Source organism: Boleophthalmus pectinirostris, unplaced genomic scaffold (genome assembly GCF_026225935.1).
Source record: "Boleophthalmus pectinirostris isolate CB_2022bp ecotype Guang Dong unplaced genomic scaffold, ASM2622593v1 HiC_scaffold_1, whole genome shotgun sequence".
Lineage (NCBI taxonomy): Eukaryota > Metazoa > Chordata > Actinopteri > Gobiiformes > Gobiidae > Boleophthalmus > Boleophthalmus pectinirostris.
The window spans coordinates 10,119,507-10,145,834 of record NW_026570970.1 but is presented as its reverse complement, the minus strand read 5'-3'; positions in this window follow the sequence as shown (position 1 = coordinate 10,145,834).

The window sequence follows — 26,328 nt, the reverse complement described above, 5'->3', positions numbered from 1 at the left end:
CAAGGTTACTGTCATCTGATTATCTGAGCTAACCTTTCAAATTGTTTAAAAGACCAAACCACAAGACTACATCAGATTTTGTGGTTTGGTCATTTAAACAATTTGAAAGGTCCAGAAATGAGATAATCAGGTTTGTGAGTGCATGTAAACAAAGCCAATGACACAGTCTCATGCCAGATTTCCACAGGCTGGCCCAAATGAAGTTACAGTCATTTTTGTCTTTGAGGAAAATCCTTTAACTTTACAAATAATAAATATAACATTTTTAGGTTTCCTCTGAGCAGATGTGGCGGAAGATTGGGTCTCTATTTTCAGACAAACACTCAATTACTGGAATGGACTTCAGTCGTTCCACTTCATTTAAAACCCAAGAGGTCACAGTTCTTTGACATTTTCTAATCCATCATCTTTGTTTTTTTCCTGTTTTTTTCCTTAATCCTGAAAATCCAACCAGGTTTCGATCAAAAGCTGCAGCCAGTCTCCTCTTGTGTGACTTTTTCAGAAATGTCAACCATCATCTGACACTTGGAGAAACCTTTCACAATGGACTCCGAACGTCATCACTGGACAGAGGCCGGAAAGCACCTACGCACTTCCAAAACAGACACAAGTTACACTTTTATTTATCGCGCACTGAAAGGGCTGTGGCAATCATGACTCAACGCTCAAAATTATGGTTAACCGGCTGGATACTAGATCTATTTGAGGAGTGAAAACCTTGGGATATAGTCTAAATAATATGATTCCAAATGAGAAAGACGTCAACAATCCGCCCACTGTTAGTTTTGAAGAAATTGTCAAGTGGGTGGAAAGAGGAATAAATGTGATTCAGGGACATTTCTGACCACATATAGAGTGTACAGTCACGGGTCAGTCAGCTGGAGTGTGAAACTTGTCATTTAGATGCAAAAATAATTGAGTATGAAGCTTTGTTTTCATAATCAAGGGACAAATTGTAGACTGGGAAAGAAAGTGCAGTTAAGTGGCCTGATTGTTGATTGGTAAGTGATGAGAGGAACAAACATGGTCGGAAATACCTCAAATACAAATTAAAACAATCAGAGGTGGAAGAAGTACGCAGTTTTGTAAAAATAAATCCGCAAAAGTAAAACTATCATGTGAAAAAATATAGTTTCGTAAAAGTATTGAAGTTTTGTAGATCTGTTTAAAGGTGTACTGCATAGCTTCACTGTTCCATGGTATGACTTTAAACATATTCATCAAGCATTTATTCATTACGGGGGTTTCTATTACACAAAAATACAATAATTCCTTCTGTGAATAGGGGCGCATTTCCACAGATCTGAGCTATACAGTACTGTAGCGTAGTGCTGTAACCTGCTCGTCTTCCCTTTTGATAGAGGTTTAATCTATACTGTGGAACATTCTAGACCAAAGGTGTGAAGTTTAATTTCACGGAGGGCCTTGGACTCGTGGGCCAAACTAAATATTTATTGAAAAATTCCAACAACATCTGCATGTTTTCTCTTCTTTTGAGATATGTAATGTTAAACCTTTTCTTATTAAAATGAATGTTTTTTTTAATTTTATTTTTTTTGCAACTTCATTTTTATTTGCTTTTTAACAGAGGAGAAAAATTTTATAAAAGGAAAAAGGCAACAACATAAAACAATAGAGAACATGAGGTATTGGGAGGAGGAGTATTACCAGTGCTAAGAAAAGTATATGGTGACCAGCGTTATAATTTCAGTGTCAACAGAGCAGTGATCCCCGGTCAGTGTGCTTTGAGAGATTGTGAGGCGAACTCCCATTCGTCACCCAAAAAGAATTGTCAATTTAAAAGATGATTCAAACTCCACAGCTCCTAAATGGAATCCACTTCCCCCAGAGCTTCATAAATTTTGGGACCTTTAGTCTAATGTTATAAGTTAACTTTTCCATGAGGTGAATATTCTGTACAATGTTTATCCATTGTCGTTGATTTGGAGCAACCGGGTTAAGCCAGTGTTTTGTAATTGCTTTTCTTGCTGCCGTCAACAGAATCTTTGTCAGATAAAGATCCTCCTTTTGTACATAATCTGCCATGTTTCCCAAGAACATAATGGTGCATTCATTGGGAATGCTGTGTCCCAGGACTTTTGGAAGCAGTTTGTTGATTTCCAACCAAAAGACTTGGATCTTCGGGCAAGTCCAAAAGATGTGTGAGTGGTTTGCGTTCAAGTGACCACAGTTCCTCCAACAAGCCTGTTGGATTCCAAGATGTTTACTTTTAATATGGGGTGTGATGAAGAATCTTATCAAGCATTATTAAAATAAATGTTTAATAATAATTTAGCTTAAACACTGAATCCAGAACAAGCATAATATAAAATAATAACAACATTGTCAATAATCAGTAGCTTTTGAACTCCTTTTAATTTTTATTTTTTTCTTCACAAGCCAACAACCAGTCAAAAATAACAACTTGCTTCAATAAAAATCCAATCTTTCAACTATGAACAGTCAAAAATCATAAAAACATCATTCATCCAAGCTCAGTTTGCTAGATAGTGATTCAATCTGATGCACATGGGTCCAAAGCAAATACAAATACTTGGCATCTCTTCTAACATACAAGTTCATCAAAGTAGTAGTTTTAGTAGTAGTAGTATTGCACCATACTGGCACAGCAGCCAGCGGGCCAGCTCTAATACATTATATTTGCAGGCCAAATATAATTATAATTTGGCCTCCGGGCCTGAGTCTGACATATCCGTTTTAGACAAAGCAATAATATTCCCATGGAGATAAGCAGATACTGTATCCTCGACTAGAAAATTTGCACCTTTAAAAATTACATTCTGAGTAAAATAAGTACTTCCCACATTCAATTAAAAGCATCTTAATGGAGAGCCGTGCTGATTTTTGTTCCACAGAAGCAAGAAATGATTTCACACTTTTCTTGTAATTCTATTTATATACACTATTGATCAAAAGTTTGAGAACACCCACATTTTTCCTGTTATTTATTGCAATTCAAGTCATGCAAGTCCAATGAAGAGCTTGAAATGGTACAAAGGTAAAAAACTGAACAGACAGAGGTGTGTTTGGACTTTTATCTTTTTTTTTACAAGTCTAAGCTCTGCCAAAAATACCTTAGAAAAAAAAAACAAGATGATAAACTTGAAAACATGGAGTGTCCAGCACAGTCTCCAGACTTAAACCCCATCGAATTGGTTTTGGATGAAGTGGACAGAAGAGTGAAAGTCAAAACTACAAGTGCCACACATTTATGGGAACTTCTGTAACAGACTTGGGAAGAACTTTCTGAAGAATATTTGATTTCTACTGTAAAAAGAATGAGCCACGAGTGTGTTCAGCTGTTATATCTGCCAAAGGTGGACACTTTCATGAATCAAAAGTTTAAAATACGATTTGCTCAACAGTAAAAAAATAAAAAATGGAAAAAGTGTGGTGTTCTAAAACTTTTGACCAGTAGTGTACTTTTGTGTGCTTAAGGCAGAGACTTAAACTCATTGACCTCACACTATAAAACATAAATAAATAGATAAAACCAAATAAATACTTTTATTGTTCAAGTCCAGTTCAAACATGTAGTAGAGTACAAATATCTGCTCTCAAATATTCATGTTAATTCAAATATTCACAATTTTACTTTACCTTAAATTTAACCTAATGTACTTTAAAGGTGCACTGTGTAACTTTTTTGTTGGGGGTCCATCACCTGCTTGTTTCTATGAAGATGTCATTGCTTTGCCTGGAATGTTCCACAATGTGACATTAAACAGCTCTACCTTACGTTTATTCAATTACAAGTGGTTTTATAGCTCAAAAATACCTAGAAAAACAGACATTCTGACTGTGAGCGGGGTCGCCTCTCCACAGATCTGACCTGTAACTTGGTCTGGTTTGGTCTCCATGAAGATAGAAAGGTTTAATGCCCTATTGTGGAACATTACAGATGAAACAATAACATCTCCATGGGAAAAAAAAATGTATTTGCACCTTTTTACTTTACTTTAACCTCATTTAAAGTGAACTACAGATATCAAAAACTGTACTGAAGGTAAGGTTAGTTCATGTGCCGTTTGTAGTTGGAAAAACATGTGCTCGAAGTGAACCATGAGAAATTAAAAACAACAACATGAGCAAACAATAGACAATTGCTACAGATGACATATGGCACTGAAATAAACAAGATGCAAAGATTAAGTTGCCAGAACAGTGCAGCAGCGGTGGATGAAGTACTCAGTTTTGTTACTTAAGTAAAAGTACAGATACAGAGGCAAAAAGTTAAACTATGACATGGTAAATTGACTTAGTAAATATATTGAAGTACCTGTTTAAAGATGTATTTGAAGAGTAAAAAGTAAAAATATTTTTAGAACAATTTAAGGATGAAATGTGATTTTGAAAAAGGCTTTAGCTGATTTTAAGTGCTTCAACTGATTTCTTGATTTTTCCAGATGTTTTTGTGTATTTAGTTTGCCCAAAGTTGGAATGTTAACTCAAAGTAAATGTGCTAAAATGTCTCAGCCATAAAGAAAAGTACTTTTTACTTTTCAGTCCAGATTCAAAATGTACTGGCCCACTTTTATTCTCTGGCTTTTAATACCGCGTGAGTTGTGTGGTCCTCTGTGTAATTTTATTTATTTATTTATTTATTTCATTTATTCATTTCATTTATGTATTAATTAATTTGATATATTGTTTTTATCTATTTAATTTTTTTTTTAGTACTGCTTTTATGCATTGATTTTATTATTTTTGTTCATTTATTGTATTATTATTATTTTATTATTTTATTTATTTATTTCATTTATTGATTATTGATATTGATTTACTGATTTTTTATTTTTATTTTTTTTAAGTGAAATGTTTTACTTTGCTATGTGAAGCACCTTGGAAACTGTCTTGTTTATAAAATATCTATACAAGTTAAATTTGCATTAGGTTGGATAGATGTTCTCAAATGTAATGAAGTAAAAGTAAAAATTATCCACTGTAAAATTTACTTAAAGGTGCATTGTGTAACTTTTCTGTTGGAGGGTCCATCACATTCTTGTCTCCATGGAAATGTTATTGCTTTATCTGGAATGTCCCACAGTATGACTTTAAACAGTTCTACCTTACATGTATTCAATTGCAAGTGGTTTTATAGCTCAAAAACATCTAGAAAAACAGACATTCTGACTGTGAGTGGGGTCGACTCTCCACAGATCTGACCTGTAACTTGGTCTGGTCTTGGTCTAACTTTGATCTCCATGAAGACAGAAAGGTTTAATGCCATACTGTGAAACATTCCAGACAAAGCGGTAACATCTACATGGACAAAAGCTACAGAATTCCCCCTTGAATAAAGTACAGATACTTAAAATTTGTATTGTATTGCTTGTACTTTTGTACTTCTTTACGTTCCACCGCTGCAGTACAGTATTTTTATTTTTGTAACAACTGTTGAAAAATAAATTCCAGTTTGATATTTGCTTGTGGCTGGTTAAAACACATCCCCACGCCACTCCCTGCGTCACAATAATTTGGTTGGCGTCTCCAGGAAAGGGCGTCCTGTCCAAATATCAAGTAAAAATATTAAATAAATAGTAGCAGTGTAGTTGTAATCCAATAGTTTTGCAAATGTCTATTGTGTGACAGATCAAACAAAGGCAGATCAAACAAAGGCAGATGAAAATAATGCAGATCAGGATGTCCCACGGCTCCCTGCCAACAGCTATATTTACAGGCCCAGAAACAATCAGAGAGGTGGAGTAATGAGAAAAACAGATAATAATTAGTTAATCATGACACAGTTGTTTGTCAAAAACATTAGGTGTGTGTCTCAATGGAGTTGGGAGCTGGGAGCTGGTACTTGGAAATAAGTACAACAACTCAACAATTGACCTTTACAGATAAAAGCCATGTGTCGTTCGGTCATGCGATTTTCAAAATAAAATGAAAAAACAACTATTTGCTTCATTATTTGTCTCCAAAACCAAAATGAAAAAACAGATAACGATTCCTTTTTTCAGTTTTTGATTTAGTGTTTAAATGCATAATGGAAAAAACTGATAACGGCCGTTTCCGTGATTTAAACTGTGATGCCGGAATCAGGACTAAACCAGGACTAAACCAGGACTAAACCAGGACTAAACCAGGACTAAACCGGTCTCAGTCCTGGTCTCGGTCCTGGTCTGGTCCTGGTCTGAGTCCTGGTCTCAGTCCCGGTCTCAATCCTGGTCTGGTACTGGTCTCAGTCCTGGTACCAGTCTAGTCCCAGTCTCATCTTGGTCTGAGTCCCGGTCTCAGTCCTGGTCCTGGTCCCGGTTTGGTCCCGGTCTCAGTCCTAAACCAGGACTGAACCAGGAGTGAACCACGTCTAAACCAGGACTGAACCAGGTCTAAACCAGGACTGAACCAGGTCTAAACCAGGACTGAACCAGGTCTGAACCAGGTCTGAACCAGGTCTGAACCAGGACTGAACCAGGACTGAACCAGGTCTGAAACCAGGTCTGAACCAGGACTGAACCAGGACTGAACCAGGACTGTCAGGACGGGCCTGGAGGTGCGACTGCTTAGACTGTCGGGTGATCGGGACTGAGACCATGACTGAGACCTGTTTAGTCCTGGTAGACCTGGCTTAGTCCTGTTTCAGTTCTGGTTTAGTCCTGGGATCAGTCCTGAAACCCAAAATCAGAAACTGAAAAAACTAATTGTCATCTGTTTTTTCATTTTGGATTTGGAGACAAATAATGAAGAAAATATATATATATTTTTTTGTTTTCTTATTTTAGTTTTTATTTAAAAAAAAACAAATGAACGAATGATACACAGATTAATTTCTGTTACTAAGCATGTTTTTAGTTACTTGTACATATATTTATATAATTATGTCTTATTTGACACCCGTCTCTTTTTATTTTTTATTGCTACTTTGCTAAGTTTTATTACTATTTTTATATTTTTTACCCTTTGTTATTGTAATATAATGTGATGTGTGAGATACTGTGTCCAAGTCTAAGTAAAATAAATAACATTTTCAGTAATTTACATTTTGTCTTTATCATCTTTTATCTTCTTGGCTTTGTAAATTTGCCCTTTTGCTGTGTTAATACTTAAACGTTTGTGAAAAATGTGAAAGAAATCTTATTTTTGATTGATTATGGACATATGTATGGTGTGCATATTAAAGGTGCATTGTATGACATTAAACAGCTCTCCCTTACATTTATTCAATTACAGGTGGTTTTATAGAGCAAAAACACCTAGAAAAACAGACATTCTTGTACCATACTGTGAAACATTCCAGACAAAGTAATAACATTTCCATAGAATAAAGCATTTGACGGAGCCTCCACCAGAAAAGTTACACAATGCACCTTTAAAGCAGCAGCCTGTATAAAAAAAACCTGCTTTATTTTTCATGTAAACAATCGTCAACCCCAAAGGAAATCTGCATAAACTCCAATATCCCGACAGTCCTATTCCTCACCGTCAGCTGTGGTGCAGACGTGTGCACCATAACAAATGACATCGTATAAAGTACAGCTGCATTTTCTAACTCACATTTGGCTTCTTTGCTTTGGAATATTCATTAAATACTCGTGAATGATTTGCGGTTTGTAGGATGCACAGATTCAGCCTTTTCAGTTCCGATACTCAGTTTGGTTACAGGGTGAATTCGGAGTCAGACATTATATTATGAAGAGATTTTTTAACGAACAAAACAGCAAAATAAAACCGCGAGGATCATGTAGAGCGGGTTAATATGAATATTTTAAGACCAAAGTGATGAGGTTCACAGCAGCAGTTACAGAGAGAGGAGCCATGATATTCTAATGTAAGTCAATGGGAGCCAAGGTCAGAAAGAGCGATGTTTATTTTTATATACAGTCTATGGTTCATCCAGGGCACTGAATCCGTGGGTCATTTGTTTATTCATTTTTCAAAATAAAACCAAAAATAAGAAAATGAAAAAAACAACTACTTTCTTCATTATTTGTTTCCAAAACTAAAGTGAAAAAAACAGATAATGATTAATTTTTTTTCAGTTTTCGATTTTGTGTTTAAATGAATAATGGAAAAAATGGATAACACTGTGATGTTGGACTTTTGCACCGCATATGGACTGAACCAGGACTGAACCAGGACTGAACCAGGACTGAACCAGGACTGAGTGTTGGGATGGGCCCGGAGGTGCGCTCGCGTAGACTGTCGGGTGATCAGGACTGAGACTGGGACCAGACCAGGACCGGGACTGAGACAGGGACTGAGCCCGCGATCAGATCAGAATTGAGACCAGGACTGAGACTAGGACTGAGACGGAGACCAGGAACAGGCCTGAGATCAGGACTAAGACCGGGACTGAGACAGGGACTGAGACTGGGATCAGATCAGAATTGAGAGCAGGACCAGACCAGGACTGAAACTAGGACTGAAACGGAGACCAGGAACAGGCCTGAGATCAGGACTAAGACCAGGACTGAGACGGGGACCAGACTGGGACAAGATGGTAAATGGTCACATTTTTCTATAGCGCTTTTCCACCTTCAAGGCACTCAAAGCGCTTTACAACAAGGAACCACTCACCCATTCACACACACATTCACACACCAGTGTACGCAGACACTGTGGGCAAGGTGGGTTAAGTGTCTTGCCCAAGGACACAACAGCAGCATTCATCTGTGGGAGCTGGAATCACATCACAAGATCAGGACTGAGACCAGTATTGAGGCCAGTTTAGACCTGGTTTAGACCTGATTCAGACCTGGTTCAATTCTGGTTTAGTCCTGTTTTAGTCCTGGTTTAATCCTGGTTCAGTCCTGGTTCAGTCCTGGTTCAGTCCGTATGCGGCGCAAAAGTCCAGCATCACAGTTTAAGTCACAGAAACAAGAAACGGCCATTATCTGTTTTTTCCATTATTCACTGAAACACAAAATCGAAAACATTTTGGTTTTGGAGACAAATAACGAAGAAAATAGTTCTTTTTTCATTTTCTTATTTTTGGTTTTTAGTTTCCTGAGTTCCTAAGTCCCTGCTTAGACTGCTGCCCCGGATAAGCAGAAGAAAATGGATGGATGGTTTTAATCTGAAAAACGAATGAACGAATGATACACGGATTACATTGGCCGAACAGATATTTGGAAGCCGATATCCAATAAAGCAAATATTTCAGTATTGGATCGGTGCATTCCTAGTGTTTCTCAAACAGGTCAAATATAACGGACCATAAAAAATCTTCTAACACCTTCTGAAACATTTCTAGTAGGTGTTTTAAACTTTTCTTGTGTGTGGTAAAACTGCCAAACGAAATATTAATAAAGTTTTTGAGTCTCTGCCGCGTTATAAGTCTGTGTAAAGTGCTCTTCAAAGGCCTGTGTACCTGCACCGTCTGCCTGCATGTCATTATTGAGCACAAAACGACACATCCCACGCAGCATTTGCTAACCATTTTTGCGTGTATAAAAAGTCAAACTAGAAAGACTAAACACTCGCCGCTTTCCGTAGAAACAATATGGCTCCAATCAAACGCGATGTAATTCTATCACGAACATGTGACGTACGTTGGCCTAAATTGTTATTCAAATTAACTAATTCCATTTCTTCAAAGGCCCACGTTCCGCTGTTTTTTGATCGATGTTATAATGTTTTGTCCCCGTCACAAACATACCTGGAGTTGTGTTTGTTTCGTTCACACACGCTTAACACACAAATCCTGCATGTTGTTTAGTCTGAGTTCTTCTCTCAAACAGAAAACTGGTAATAAAGGAAGTGCTCCACGGTGTTTTTAAACTCCGCACGCCTTCGCAAGAATCATTTGGATGATTTCAGCCCTGGAATTGCCGAACTCTACTGAACTAAAGGTAAAAAGTAGATGTGAAGGTAGCGTGAAAACTACTGCGTCATGACATCACAAGGTAAAACGGAGCATTTTGAGCTTGGGAGATTTAGACAGACCAATAATTCAGGGTTACTCAGTACATGAGTGAATGAAACAAAACACAACTCCAAGTATGTTGTTGTGGGAATAAAAATGTTCTCACATGTCTTAAAGCTCACAAGTCAATTCTGTATAATATAGGACTTTTTAAATTCTAGCATTCAACATTTAATTCAATCCATTTTCTACAATTTCATATATTTTATACTCTTCTGAAATGCGGCTACTTTTATCAGTTTTCTTCATCTTGAGTTTGGATTTCCCATGTGAGAAAGTGCACTGCGTAACATTTCTGGTAGAGGGGTCAACCACCTGCCTGTCTCCATGGTGATGTTGTGATTGTTTTGCAAGGAATACTCCACAGTTCTATATTCAACTTGGATATTCTGCATTTATTCAATTACAGTTGGTTTTATTGCTTAAAATACCATGAAAAGACAGTCATTCTTACAATACACTAAGGCCCCATCCACATTAGTATGTATTTAAGTCGTTTTTGTTGCAGATGCATTGTTTGTCCACACTAATCCGATGGAAAATGTGGAAAATGGCTCCAGAGACGAAACAATCTGGTGCCGCCAGCTCCTACGAATTCATCTGAGTACGGATCTGATCTGGCACTGTGTGGACGCCTGAAAATGTTGATACGCTGATGTAGGAGCTCTAGTTTCCATCCTTATTGGACCACGTCACTGTGACTTGCACCTTCCTGATTCTTTGGGTTCGTGACATAGGTCATGAGATGCGATTGTGAAAAACAGTTTAAACAAACCACAGACAAATGGGAAACAGCGTAGAACTACTTGCTAGAAGAAAAGACTGTTTTCACGCTTGCCATCTTCCTCAGCTCGAAATCGGCTGCTGAAACTTCAGACACGGTGTTCCTTTTCCTTGTTTTTACCGCCCACTTGACGTCGTGATGATGTGATGCCAGTCTAGTCATGTGAATAGCGTTTCAGGAGGTTTCGCGTTACGGAAGGCTTTGATTGGGGACACAGAAACGACGTGTCTGGACGCAAATCGTTTCCGATACAGTGATTTGTTTCAGTGTAAATGTGACCTGAGATGCATCTTCATGATCATAGATTGGTTTAATGCTTTACTGTGGAATGTTCCAGACAAAGCAATAACGGCTCCATCTTGTCAAGCAGCTGGCGGACCCTCCACAAGAAAGGTTACATAGTGCACCTTTAATATGTTTTTACACACTATTACTACTAGGCTATTTTGGTTTGGGGCAGTTCTAGTACATTTTGCAAAGTGATGAATACTGCAGCCACATGTAGGGATGTCATAAATTGAAAAAAATTAAAGATACATAATGTTTTTGGCGGGGATCCACCACACGCTTGGTTCCATGAAAATGCGATTGCTTTGTCTGTAATGTTCCACAGAATGGCATTTAACTCATCAACATGTATTTTCACTGCGAGCACTGACTTATAACTTGGTCTATTTGACTCAGTATCTCAGTGGGGATGTATAGTTTAATGCCATACTGTGGAACATCAAGGCAAAGGAATAACATCTCCACGACAACAAGCATGTGTCAGAATCTCCACAAGAAAAGCATCTGCAATTGCACAGAATTGTGAATATAAACAAAACAAACAAGTTGTATCTGTTGCTATTTGCTATTGCTATTTGCCACTGTATGACATCATAAGGTGGCACAGAGCATTTCTATATCTCCAAACATGTGAGAATGAAACAAAACACAACTCCAGGTCTGTTTTTGCAGAGATAACATTTTAACCTGGCTTAAAGCTCACAAAAGTCAATTTTGTATGATATAAGACCTTTTAAATTCTAGCTTTCAATGCATTTTCTACAATTTCACATATTTTTTTCCAATTTATTTCAAGCTACAGTGAATCCCTTCAGAAATGCTGCTACTTTTATCAGTTTTCTTCATCTTGAGTTTTGATTTCCCATGCGAGACTCTGAGTTTACCACCCCGAGACCCTGTTTAGCTCCACGGCGGGTTCTGAGCAAGCTAATGTCAGCGGATACGTGGATTTAAACAAACTTTGAGCGAACAGTTTGATGGCTATTTCCTGTTTGCATCCCTTCCTCTCTCTCCCTCTCCCTCCTCTCCCATTACCCATAATTCCCGGGCCCAAGCATATACTCATCCGTGTTAACATCTGCACAAGTTATGAAGGCAGAAACCACTGTAATCTGTGGCATACTGTACCAGGCATCTGTACTTCTCGGAGTCTAAAACATTAAAGTGCTGCGTGCTACGACTTGCAGAGTAACCCCAAAGAACAGCGCTGACGGTTATTATAGCAGGTGATGAAAGAATACGTAGCTTCTAACACCAGCTTTTGTTCCAATTGCGAGAAAGTCTGTGATCTCAACAAACCACCGCCACCGTGAATCATGAAGGAGAAGGTAAACAGAAGCGTTGTCAGAAGTATTGAAAATCAGATAGTAGCACAAGTATCGAAACTAGATTCTCATTTGAGCAGGGATCGATACTAAAAAAAAAAGTCACACTCACAGGACAGAAGTAAACCTTTCCTGAAAAGCTTGAGAATGATCTTGAGCTGTATAAAAAATGGTCCTATATAATGCAAAATTTACTCTCAAAAACAGACCTGGAGTTGTGTTTTGTTTCATTTGTGCATGTTTGTTTGAGTAATCCTGCATTTTTAGTCTGTCTACATCAGTGTTTCCCAATTTTTTTTTTTTTTCTGGGGACCCATATTTTAAAAATCACAAACCTTCGCGACCCAAGTCAATAGACATTATTCATAAATTGCAAAATAAAGGTGGATTTGACTATTATTGAACATTAATGAGGATATTTTATTGTCAACTGAGTGATCGTGTCTCTGGACAATTAGTATTACTCAAGTTTTAAGCAGTAATAAACCAGCAATAAAAGGATCCATAAGTCGCTTATTTGGACATTAAATGTAGCCCGTTTCTTTTTCTTTTCAACATTCAATTGAACCAGCAATATTGGGACAAACTGGTCAATAAAACAATTGCAAAAAGATTAGAAATGATATAAAACAGGTCTTAACATTTCAATATTTCTAATTTGATAGTTGGGCCTGTCTGTGTTTTTGTAGCGTGTTCCAGTCCAGCTGCAGGAGGAGAGCGCAGCAGTAGATCAGGCGCAGCATTCAGTCTGTTTTTGTGGTTTTTCTTCATTTTTGTGAGCACAGAAAATCCCAGTTCACACATATATGTCGTAGTGGAAGGAATAAGCATAGAAATACTGGCCTTACTGAGGACAGGATATTCTGGCAAAATGCTGATCCAGAATGACGTTAAGTGCACAGATCCATGTATACAACTATATATTGCAGATCTACCATATTTTCTGGGCTGTCATTAAATGGTCTATTTTCAAACTTTTTTCACAAATAAACCACACCGGACTTTAAATGAAACACAACAGTTGGATGGGTCAGTGGGACTTTGTTTGGCGCGTTCACGGTGACTCTGGGCTTTGTTCAGTTGTGGCGTGTAGGGAGGGTGCTGTCTGGGACCAACGGATTGTCGGTGTGTTCGCATTGACTCGGTTGTTCAGTTGTGTCTAGAAGTGGCACATTGCACTCGCTTTTTCAGTTTGTTCCTCCGTTCCGTTCCTCGTCGGCGTGGAGTGATGAGTGTGTCTGCGGGCGTGTTTCGTTGTGCGGTCGCTGTCTGCCCCGTGTGTGTTTGCGTGCGCTGCGGGTGGTGCGGCTTTGTAGTTTACTGAAGTCATGCTGAGACACCCGAATGGATTCGTGTATAGGGCGCTCTGGATTAAGGGGCACGCAGTCGTTTTTTTTATGAGGTTGGAGGCTTAATAGCACACCCTACATGCAGATCATGACAAGGCGACCCCAGAAAAATCTCTTGCAACCTAGTCTTTGGAAATGGTCTAAATCTTCAAAGCTCAAAATGCTCTGTTCCAACTTGTGATGCAGAAGTTTTCAAATCACAAATAACAGCTCCTTTTACATTTAGTTTAGTAGAGATTGACAATCCCAGGTCTGAAATTATCCAAATGATTCTAGAGAAGGGTTCACTGAAGCACTTCATGTATTGACAGAGTGTTTTCATTTTGAGAGAAGAACTCAGCCTCAATATGCAGGGTCTGAGTGTGAAAAATGTGTGACTGAAACAAAACACAACTCCAGGTCTGTTTGCGATGAGGAAACGATATGATGACATAGATCAGGAACAGGAGCCAAAAGGAGAGAGCACATTACCCCAATCCTTGCGTCTTTGCACTGGCTTCCTGTTCATTTTAGAATTGATTTTAAGATTTTATTGTTTGTTTTTAAAACTTTGAACGGACTGGCCCCACAGTACGTCTCGGGCCTCATCCAAATTTACACCCCCTCACGCGCTCTGAGGTCCGAGGGCTCCGGCTCCAGCTCTTGGGGTCTAAGACGAGACTTAAAACCGGGGGGACGGGGCCTTCTCTGTGGTCGGCCCTAAGCTCTGGAACGCTCTGCCCCTCCACGTTCAAACAGCCCCCACAGTGGAGAGTTTTAAGTCTCGTCTTTTATTCTCTGGCTTTTAACACCGTGTGAGTTGTGTGGTCCTCTGTGTTTTTTATTTATTTTATTTATCTTGAATGTATTCTTATTGGTTTTATTTTTTTATTGCTTTTCTATGGTTTTTATGTATTTATTTTATTTTGGTTTTTATTATTTTAAGGCTAGTATGATTATTTTAGTAGTTTATTTTATCATTTTATTATTGTTGTCATTAGTATGTATTTGTGCAGCATTTTGGGAACTGTTTGTGAAATGTGCTATAGAAATAAAGTGGATTGAGAGAAATATGGGCTTTTTAATGCTGAAAATCACATTCTGTTGTCTAAAGAAAGTGTTTTTTTTTTCTTATCATGGTGGTTTTGGAATCAGCATTGAGTATCAAGTTATTCCCGTGTATCGAAATCAAGTTTGACATTTTAGTTTGACATTTTAACCCCCTAGTACACAGGTACCTCATTGTTCGTTGGTAGAAAAACGTCGTCTATTGTGGAAAATCAAACGACTGATTGCAAATGAATGCTTGAATTTAAAACAGTTGATTACATTGATTTAGGACGTTTTGAGAGGAAAACAGCTCTGATTAGCTTCCTGTGTCTCTACTTCCTCGTGCGTTGCAAACAAGTTGTTTATCTGCATGGCTGCACGAGACGCGTAGTACTGAGTCACATTTACTTTCAGTACATTTACTTTAATTACTTTTTATTGTTATATAATTGCATACCTCAGGCAGATCTATTTTTACTCCTTTTTTACTTTTACTACCTGTCTCCGCGCTTCAGTGAGCTGCAGAAGAATTCAGACAGTTGCATGTTTTGACGGCCAGTTTTTCTCATTGTACAGTGTGCATTTAGCATAGTTTTCTGCCTGTATTTTGTGCTCAGAAGTATGTTTTGGGCGGTTTGACCAAAGTAAGTAGAAATGTGTTTTGGTTTGACAGTGAGTATTGCTTTCCAAACCACTGCACCGACTTCTGATACTGCTGCTTTTATGCTTTTAGCTGGAAGTGAAGAATATCGAGGTCATACCACCAGATTAGCGATCCGTCTATAGATTGTATTTATAAATGGACATGACTAATGTGCTTTCCCCCCTGCATTACAAATAGGAAGTGAGGATAGGAACACTTCCGCTTCATCTACTCCATTTCCTCACTCCAATTCATGCCCCTGTATCTGTGACTGCAGCTGTTCAGGCTCATCATCTTGGTTTTAAAATGTTCACCCGCTCTACACAATCATGGTGTTTTTATTTATTATAACATATGAACATTAATAACAGATAAATCAGGTGCCTTCTTTCCCAGAGTTTGCTCCCTCTGGTGATACCTTATGTTAACCACACAGACTAACAAAATGAACATTAAACTTTCTCGGGCATCCATATTTTCCCGACTGTTGCAAAGGAACGCATTTACAATGGATGTTGGGAGAACTGACTCAGATTTGTCGACTACCGACATTCAGTAGAATGTGGAATAAAGCCTGATTCATCAGCCGGTTTCACTTTGTAGAAACCATCTGACCTCACAGCATTAGGATTCATTCGCTCGACAGTAGGCAGGTACTTTTTTAAATTTTTTTTTATTTAACCAATCGCTGCTATTTGGTATGTAATGCGCCACTATTATATTAAGCTTTTCCAAAATCCTGTAGGAAGAAGGGCAATAACGTCTTTCCTCTTGATAAAATTCAACAAACATTCTCTTTGTTTTGGCTTTAAATCCTCGATCTTGGGAATTGTTGACAACTCAGACTATATGTCTCTTCACTGACTGTTTGGTACCTGAACTCGCACTTCCGAGGTTCTTGCAAACCATCTAGTGTATTCTGATTTCTGACCTAGTCACTGGAGAGAAATGAAATTGTGCGGAGGCACTAGGTGGCACCAGCCTGGCTAACATAAAGGTGCATTGTGTAACTTTTTGGTTGCTCTCTTTGGAATGTTTCACAGTATGATGTTAATCAGCTCTACCTTACATTTGTTAAATTACAGGTGGTGGTTTTACAGCTCAAAAATACCTAGAAAAACAGACATTCTAACTGTGAGCGGGGTCGCATCTCCGCAGATCTGACCTGACCTAGGGATGTACTAGGGAATATGGAATACTAGGGAAGTCTGGCAATAATATTGTGGGCTGTCACAATATATCGGATTACAAGTTCCTTTTCTTAAATGCATGGTTTTACAGTAGCAACAGCTTATAAACATCGTGAACTACATATCCCATAATTCATTTCAGTGCAGACAACATAAAGAGATATGTTTTTTACTTGAATTCTTGGGATTATGACAGAAATAATAGGAATGTAACAATAACCAAAATATTGTGATATCGTATTGCCAAAGTTCTCACAATAATATCGTGGACCATCACAAGTCTCTTTGCTTAAATTAAGAGTTATGGTGCAGCAATAGCTAAAAAAGAAAACAACAGAGGGAACTACATAGACCATGATCCTTTGCTCCATTTCAGTGCAGACTACATGAAGAAATAACAGTTCTAAGCACTTTTAAGTCTTAGTTTTTTTTTTGGATTAAGTCTTGTCAAGGCATTTTAAGAGGAAAAAGTACCATATTAACAATTTTGTTACCCTCCACAAAGTATTGCAATAAATATCGTACCATGAGATGTATTTCGTGAAAATATCCTATCGAGAGATTTGGATATTGTTACATCCCTAATCGTGAGCCTCCCCACCATATCGTGACCATGAGGTTCATACTCTGATGATATCGTATCGTGAGACTTGGATATCGTTACACCTCTAGAAAATAATTCACACCAAAATCTTGTCAAGGTATTTTAAAAGCAGAAACGGGTTCTATCTACAATTATATCAGCCTCTCCAAACTATCGCTGTAAATATCGTACCGTGAGATGCATATCGTGATAATATCGTACTGAGAGATTTGGATATTGTCACATCTTTATTTAATTCCATACTGTAAAACATTCCAGACAAAACAGTAACACCTCCAAGGAGAAAAGTATTTGACAGACCCTCCACCCGAAAAGTTACACATTGTACCTTTATGATGGATTGTGCTGCTGCATCTGACAGGACTATCACTTTACTACCTCAGGCGAAGGTACAAACCCTGCTGAGGATGAATGGGCACTGCCTCTCTCTCAAATTTATTACAAAAATAACACCCTTTGATCTTCCCTTTCTAATTCTTTTCCCTTTTTCCCCTTCAAATGACGACCATCTTTGAACACTATTTTGAGAAACACCAAAGTCAACAGCGCCTAATGTGTTCTTTGACTTGGCACCATTACCTTTTACAGCTTGGCATCTCTGGCAAATCTCGCGTACAAAAAGCAACACATTCAAAACCATTAATCCTGCTTTTTTATTGACGCTGACAGCCGTGTTTTCACAAGTGTGCAGAGAGGAAACCCGCTGCAAAAATGTTGGACAAATACTCCGACCTGTATGTTCATATACAGCCAAAACCAATGCTCGCGCGTTGGTTCTGAGGGATTCCCAGTGGTGTTGGTTGAGTATTGTGACAGCTGTTTCCTTAAGCAACGTTTTACAAGCACCACGCTACGTTAAAGAGTTACAAATCTGTTTCGCGGTGATCTTAGTCAGGACATGGGCGCAGGTGTGGAAGGGGGGGAGCGGTGTGATGTCATTGGCTCCCCTACACCTGCGCTTTGGCCGGACAGCGGTTATACGAGGAGACCCGCTTCCTCCCGGGGGCTTCGTGAATGAACCTAGACGTGAAGAGGAAGAGTCCGAGGTGCAAGGGAGTGTGTCATGTCATTACACGGTGGGAGTTTCGAAGTGTGTGGGAGTCGTCGTGAGAAAAGGTCAAAGATGGGCCCCGCTTTCTATAAATCCTGGGGTTTAATAAATGGTGGCTGGGCCGGTGGTGCTGACCTGGTTTGGATGTGGCATTAAAATGGAAACGCAGAGCTCAAGTGGCCTGTTAAAATAAGGTGTGAACCATTAGCTTTCCCACATGTTCGCACTAAATGTTTTATTGTTCAGAGTTGAAGAGGTGGTGGTGTAGTGGGTTGAGCGTTTGGGTGCGAACCGGAGTGTTGCCGGTTCAGACTTTGCCTGAATGTATCGAGTCATTTGCTCTGTTTACATGAGAGCTTGAATTCCGATTAAAAATAACTTAATTCGGAATAAAAATGTATTCTGCTTTAAAAAGACCATGTAAACACTTAATTCCTAATGATTCTTCTGAAAGTGGGTGGTTTATTCCAACTTTAAAGCTGAATTAATTTATTCCACGATCATGTAAACATTTATTCGGCTGTTATCACCCCCTCAAAAAAAGAGTCCCAACATACTTAGGAAGGACATAGAAACCATGTTAAGGAGTAGAGATTTTTATTTTTTTTTCTGACTGTGTAGGCTTTTGGAACCAAAAAAGAAACACTTAACCCGTGCCCAAAAAAACTACGAAAAAGTTACAACAGAAAGGTAGACCTAATGAGCCGGCCAAACAGAACAAAAAGGTGCGACACCAGGCCAACCCCATACAGGGCCGTAGGAGCTGGTTCCAGCACCCATAACTAAAGACAAAAAAAACAACAACAACAACAACAAACCTAAACCCAACGGAAAAGCGTAAACAGTACAGCCACCAGGTCAAAACAAAAGGCTAATGGCAAACAAAAAGCTACCAAAACGAAGGAGCAGGGGAGCCAGCAAGGCGGTCCCCCTCCCCTGCTCCTTCCCCGTAACATCGGCTTAAAAAAATAATTCCAGTCATTCAGCGCATGCACGTTGGGTTGCCCTTCTGATGCGATGACGCACTGCAGTATAGTGAAAAAAAGTTTGTATCATGTTTGTGTCCCCCGTACCAAAGTGAGAATGCGCTGTGGACTACAGGTCCGGGCAGGCTGGTCCTGTCCTCCGAGCTCGAGGACTGTGGCTGGTACCGATGTGGTGGTGCAAAACATCCAGACAGAAGTGTAAATTCCATTTGGTTGGTCATATCTTGTTCTGAGCAATATGTCCTTCGTGCTTTTGGTTCTTCCCCAGGGAAAGTGCTTCTCAGGCCGAGGCACCTAACACCACTCCCCATTCCCGCTCATCTGGGCTTGACCTGTATGGGTGGAGGAACAGCGCTACGCATCCCCATGAGTAACAACAAACTAAGATGATAAAAAAGCTGGTAGAAGCTGAAGTGTGTGTTTTCTTCTGGTCGACATAAGTACATCCGTGTCCCTGTCCAATCAGAACCCTTCCCCACCCCCAGACGTTGAGTGGAATTAAATAAAGCCGATTTAACGTGTTTTCCATGTAAACATTAATTCGGAATTATTATCTCCATGTAAACTCGAAGGAGAATAATTTGATTCCGAACTATTTAATTCAGAATTCAGAATTAAAAAACATCATGTAAACGTGGCCATTGTGTCCCTAAACTTCACTGAGGAGGAAATGTTGCTTATCATAACTGTTTACATTTTCAAGCATGTTGGTCAGTGTAGTATTATCTTGTGGGGCACTGTAATTGCCCTGCCCATTGTGGTGGAGCTAATTATTACTGTTAGACTCTTATTACTGTTGTTACACTTGGAAGTCGTGGTACGTCTACTGCAAAAGGAATGTGTATAAAAATGTGAATATTTTACATATACAATACATATTACACTGCTCCACCTTCATATTAAATTTAGTTATTACAGGGATTAAATGTGTCACATTTTGGAGGGGGAGATGAGGGCCATGGAAACAGAAAGTTAAAACCACACTACAGAACATTCTCCATGGAGAGACTGTGGAAGATTATAGCCAAAAGAACAATACTTCCATGGAAACAAGCAGGAGGAGGCCAAATAAGAGTCAGGTTTGTGGAGATGCAAACCCACTCACAGGAAGGAGTCTGTTTTCATATATATTTTTTGTGCAATAATTAGGGATGTAACAGTAACCGAAATATCATGATATTGTATCATCAAAAGTCTGACAATAATATCGTGGACCATCACAATATATCAAATTACAGGTTCCTTGGCTTAAATGCATGGTTTTATAGTAGCAACATCTTATAAACATTGGAAACTACATCTCCCATGATTCATTTCAGAGCAGACAACATGAAGAAATATGTTTTTTACTTGAATTCTTGGGATTATGACAGTAATAATTCACATCAAAATCTTGTCAAAGTATTTTAAAAGCAAAAAAGTGTCCCATCTACAATTATATCAGCCTCTTCAAAATATTGCAATAAATATCGTACAGTGAGATGCATGTCGTGATAATATCGTACCGAGAAATTTGGATATCGTATATATACATCCCTAGCAATAATGAAAAAACATGTTTATTTTTTATTTTACTTTGATGTATTTTTGGCAACAATACTGTGCAGAGTGCAGTATTCCGAATACCTTCACTTTAAGTATAAATAGTTTTATAGTGTAAATGTAGTTTGTTTTGTTTTGTGCACAGTTTTGTGTTAGTTTTGTTTGGTGCATCGTTTATTATGCAATCATTTATCACTGATTAGAGAAGGAAAAATCACCACGCACCCTCCTGAGAGCTGTGTTTTTTTTTTTTTTTTTTCTCACTAACACTGCATAAATTACACGATCAAGTACTGCATTGTAGTTCTTTGATATTATAAAAGTATTTTTGTTGAAATAGTAACTGAAACACTACACAGAAACTACACAGAACACAAAACTGTACACAGAAACTTAAAATTAGTGTTCCAAATACATACTTTTGGTATATGCATTTAGCTATTTACAAACACTGGTAGTGAAACAATCGATACTTGCTGCGTCCTGGTGGAAATTTCGCCATTTGTTTGTCTCCTTGGAAATATTATTATATCCTCCTGAGTCCCGACCCATTCATTTGTGTCCTTTATATTGGACATTGTGTTAACCAGGCAATCTTTTAAGGGTTTTGAGATAGATTCTTATTGGGGGGACTAGATTCCTCTGCCGAAATAGGGATGAGGGATTATAGGTACTATCATGTCCAGGTCAAATAATAAACTCAATAGGAGTTAGTTTTAATTAAAAGGGAGTCTAAAAACTTTTTGAGGCGACTGTAGAAGCGTGTCAGAGATGTTAGTCATAAGAAAAGTTGTTTTTGTTAGGTTGAGGTTGTTAACTTCACATGGATTTAACAATAAAATGTCCCTGGCATCCACTGCAAAGGTTACAAAATTATAAATAAAACTACAAAGAACAAAATCTAAATGGTAAGGTGTTCATTTACTAGTGATGTAACAATAACCGAAATATCGTGATATCATATTGTCAAAGTTCTCATAATAATATCGTGGACCATCACAATATATCGAATTACAAGTCTCTTTGCTTAAATTCAGAGTTATGGTGCAGCAACAGCTAAAAAAAAAAAAAAATCAAAGGGAACTACATAGACCATGATCCTTTGCTCCATTTCAGTGTAGACTACATGAAGAAATGACAGTTCTAAACACTTTTAAGTAGTAGTTTGTTCTTTGGATTAAGTCTTGTCAAGGCATTTTAAGAGGAAAAAGTAGAGTATTAACAGTTTTGTCAGCCTCCACAAAATATTGCAATAAATATCGTACCTTGAGATGTATATCGTGAAAATATTGTACTGAGAGATTTGGATTTGAATATTACAACCCTAATCGTGAGCCTCCCAACCATATCGTGAGCTTTCCCACGATATCGCAATAAATATCGTACCGTGAGGTTCATACCGTGACGATATTGTATTGTGAAACTTGGATATCGTTACACCCTGATCATTTACCCCCAAAATAGGTAGAAAATCACAAAAAATATATATATTCCAATACACTTTTTTTTTTCTTAAGGTCCCAGGAGGTTATAAAAATTATTACTTTGTCCAACAGTATAACATTTAACGTATCTATTTCCATGGAGACAAGCCCAATATAGAACCAGATCAAGTTACAAGTCAGATCTGTGGAGATGTAAGCTCACTCGCTGTAAGAATGTATGTTTTTAATGCATTTTGATCACTAAAACACCAACAATTTAATAATTTGGTCGAATGTTTTTGATGTCATACTTTGAAAACGTTCAGGCAAAGCAAAAATATCTCCATGGAAAGAAAAGTTGCATAGTGCACCTTTAAATACAGCCCACACTAAGCTATATCATACTTTTCCGCAACTTCAAAATGTCATCAGATTTGTACAATGTGAACCTTTTTACTTCACATCTGTCCTGAATCTTCATTTGAGAAAAACTTAAAGTGCTCATACATAACCTCTAATGCCCATTTCCCTTTGTAGCTGGCATCCGCACGTCTTTTATCTTCCAGTGTTGATCCTAACTTCAGGCAGAGCGCACACATCGCTGAAGACTTTAAAAAAAAAAGTGCTTTAAGTGAAATAACTTATGACATGTCACGGTGAGTTGTTTTGCCACTTTGTCCTGCCTTGGCCCTTTTAACCCGCGATGTGCGCTGCCCAAAACCTACATTAGCTCTGATCCGCAAAAGGATATCTCTTGATGTTCGGCCTTTAAGAAGTTCTAGCGTCGTGGGGGCCCTCCATAATAACCTACCCCCATTACCCACACTTTAGCTGCTTGTGTGCGTTGTCAATAGGAGGGATTATGAGCCCTTTCATCCTCTCCTTTGCGGGTTTTGTGTTGATTCAACGCGTCGTCAAATCCAGCTGGGAGTCTTCACGTCGGGCCTCCCCGTGTTGTGACAAACTAAGAAATCAAAACTCGCTGAAGTTTCTTTGAAGATCGGCGTCCATTCTCTCCCCGAGCACCCTCATTGTTCTACGCTTGAATTAGTGCACCTGAATCCACTAATCGGACGCTGTTAGTTTAGTGCGATCATCAAAAGGCTGCTAAGTGATATGAGTGTTGGACAAAATGGGACTATTTTAGGTCGTGTCTTTCAAGCTGCTGTTTGTCCTCCATGCAGCGAAAATGTCCAAACAAAAGATTCAAAAGGATGGTACAACAGATCGTCCATCATCGCTGCGCCTAAATGCCGGAATAAGGTGAATCCTGCGTATGAATGTGGACAGGGGTTTGCAGCAGTGTGGGTGCTCTGGTTCATCAGGTTCAGCAAGAGCAAAGGGAGACAAAGAAGGTTTAATCTTGTGTGAAGAATGTTAAGCTTTTGCGACCTAATTATTTATAATGTACAGATGACAAAGTCTTACAGATGAATCAAAGTTCTTGAAGAGGGGCAAATGCAAAGAACAGCAAAAGAAAAGTGAAAAACCCATAGCACAATCAGATGACTGATGTCCAAAAGCTTTTTAAAATGATTTTTAAATAGCATTTCGTCAGATCATTTTTCTTGCTTTGCACCACAGCACACCACTGTGCTGTGGTGCAAAGCAAGAAAAATATCTGACAAAGACATTATTTGAAAATTAAAAAAATAGCTTTTTGGACATTGGCCATCTGAGTGGGCGATGCATTTTTTCATTTTTAAAGTCTTAAAGATGACCAGACATTCAGTTCACAATTTTACGTGTCACTTGCCCCATTATTTAATTAACTAAAAACAAGACTAAAATAAAAGCATCATTAAACTTTGTTTTTCAGTTTAGTCATGGAGATGATGTGTCACCTACAGAAAGTTGCATGGTGTCACTGTAACTCTGCTTGAAAAAATGTGTTTTTGTGGTTTTGAAAGTCCTATATAACACGTGATATTAGTAATAGTTGTTTGTCAATAGCACTGAAAATAGAGAACAGTTACAGGTATCATAAAGTTTTATCTTAAAGTTTTATGAAAAACATACTTCAAAAATTGGAAATAGAATGAACAAAAAAGCCAAAAAAAATTACACACAAAAGCATCATTTAAAAATCAGTATAAAACAATGTTTACTCACATGAGAAAAATGCCACTTGCTGATCTTTGTGAAGTTGTACCCATCAAACGCAAACTTACACAAAAACTATGTCAATCATTTGTGCTTCATTTGTTTTTGTTTTGTGCTGTTTTAGTTTGTGAGATATTAACGAATTCTTTTATAGGTGAAATTGGGGTCAGCCAGCCCCCAGGAAGCTTCAAACTGCTCTAAAATGGCCCAAAATGGAGAAAATCATTTGTGCATCATTTGTGCTGCAAAAAGTTTCATTTGTGCGATTATGGTTCTTAAGATATTAGCAGTTTTATTTTTGGCCGATGACGTCGTCCAGCTCCTCAAAATGTTAAAAAGCCTCAAAACAGGCAGAAAATTATGTGAAATGTTTGTATTTTATTTGTGCTGTGACAATTTTCATTTGTGCGAGTATATTTCAAAATTGGCTGAGGAAAAGTCTGCATTAAAATATTAAAATATGAATCAAAAGACTGATACTACTTTTTCAGAGCCTGATATCGTTTATCTTCACTAGTTTTGCAGAGTTTGTTGCCGTCAGCTGAGCGAAAATAACGTTATATAATTTCCACAAAAATCATAATTAATAAATTTAGAAATATACAAATGTACAATATACAAATGAAATGAAAATTGTCACAGCACAAAACAGCACAAATGAATTACAAACCCTCTGTGTAATTGCCTGTTTTGAAGTTATTTAACATTATGAGGGGCTGGTTGACGTTAATGGCTGAAAATAAAACTGCCAATATCTTAAGAACCATAATCGCACAAACAAAACATTTTGCAGCACAAAACAGTACAAACCAACGTTTGTTTTAGAGCATTTTGAAGCTTCCTGGGTGGCTGTCTGATCCCAATTTGACCTATTAAAAAATCATTAATATCTCCAAAACTACAGCAGCACAAACTAATCTTTTTGCAGCACAAACAAAGCACAAACGAATCACACGACTCTGGGCTGGGCCATTTTAGAGAATTTTTAAGCTTTCTGGAGAGCTGACTGACCCCAGTTTGACCGATAAAAGCATCATTAATATCTCAAAAATTAAAGCAGAAGCAGAAGCAAATTAAACTTTTTGCAGCACAAAACAGCACAAACGATTGATAGTTTTTATGTAGGTTTGCGTTTGATGGGGGCAACTTCACACAGGTCACTTGCTTCTTCACTGAATCCACTTGCTGATGTAAACTTATTGTAAAACTCAAAAAAAAAAAAATATATATAGATGTTATTGCTCACTGTATATTTTGGCATTATTCAAACAGCGATGCAGAGATATGAGCGTTGGCTGCATCCTCTCTGTGACGCAACAATAAAGGCAGTAGTGTGAAAAATTCATGGAAGCTACTTTGAACAAAGCATCGTTTAGTTTCTCAATGGCTTATGTTCATTGTTCATTTCCTTTTGATGTGCGTCCTGTGGAGGAGTCGTCGAATTTTACTACACTGGCATAATTTCTAAAGGACGTAAACGACGAGCAGATGCTATCTCCCAATAGAAAGTCAATAAAAGATCGAGCGGATAACACAATAGATCGTCAATCATGTTTATCAGAACAAGGCGCATCAAATCTAAGCAGACAGTCGAAGAAAGGTTCAAACCACAATATGGACACTCCGGTTCAAGTTCAAGCAAAAAGAATTGGAAAAAAAAACGCTTCCATCTCTTTCTGGGAACCTGAACTATTGCTATACAAGTCATTTAGAAGAAACAGATGTGTCCTTTAGTTCCTCTGTGCCATATACAGTGTGAGACGCCAATCAGACCGGGCTAAGATTAGCATGGCATGTTGCTAACTTGCTAATGGGCCGCAGTTTTTGGCTTTAGAGTGGAACTTGAGATCGGAGACTTTGGTTCCACATTAAAGTCACCGGTCACAAACTGAATAAATGTACTCCAGACATCTGTACATGCGTCAAACAAGGACCTCTATTCACCAGACTGTGGACGCATGAGATAAAACCCAGACCAAACAAGGAAATACAATTATTTCATCTTTTATTCATTTGTAAGAACATATTCTATTTGTTTGCTGTAAAAATGTTCAAACAAATATTGTAGCTTTTGAGGCACAGAAAAGACCTATTACTGGAACGTAACTGACAAGGACC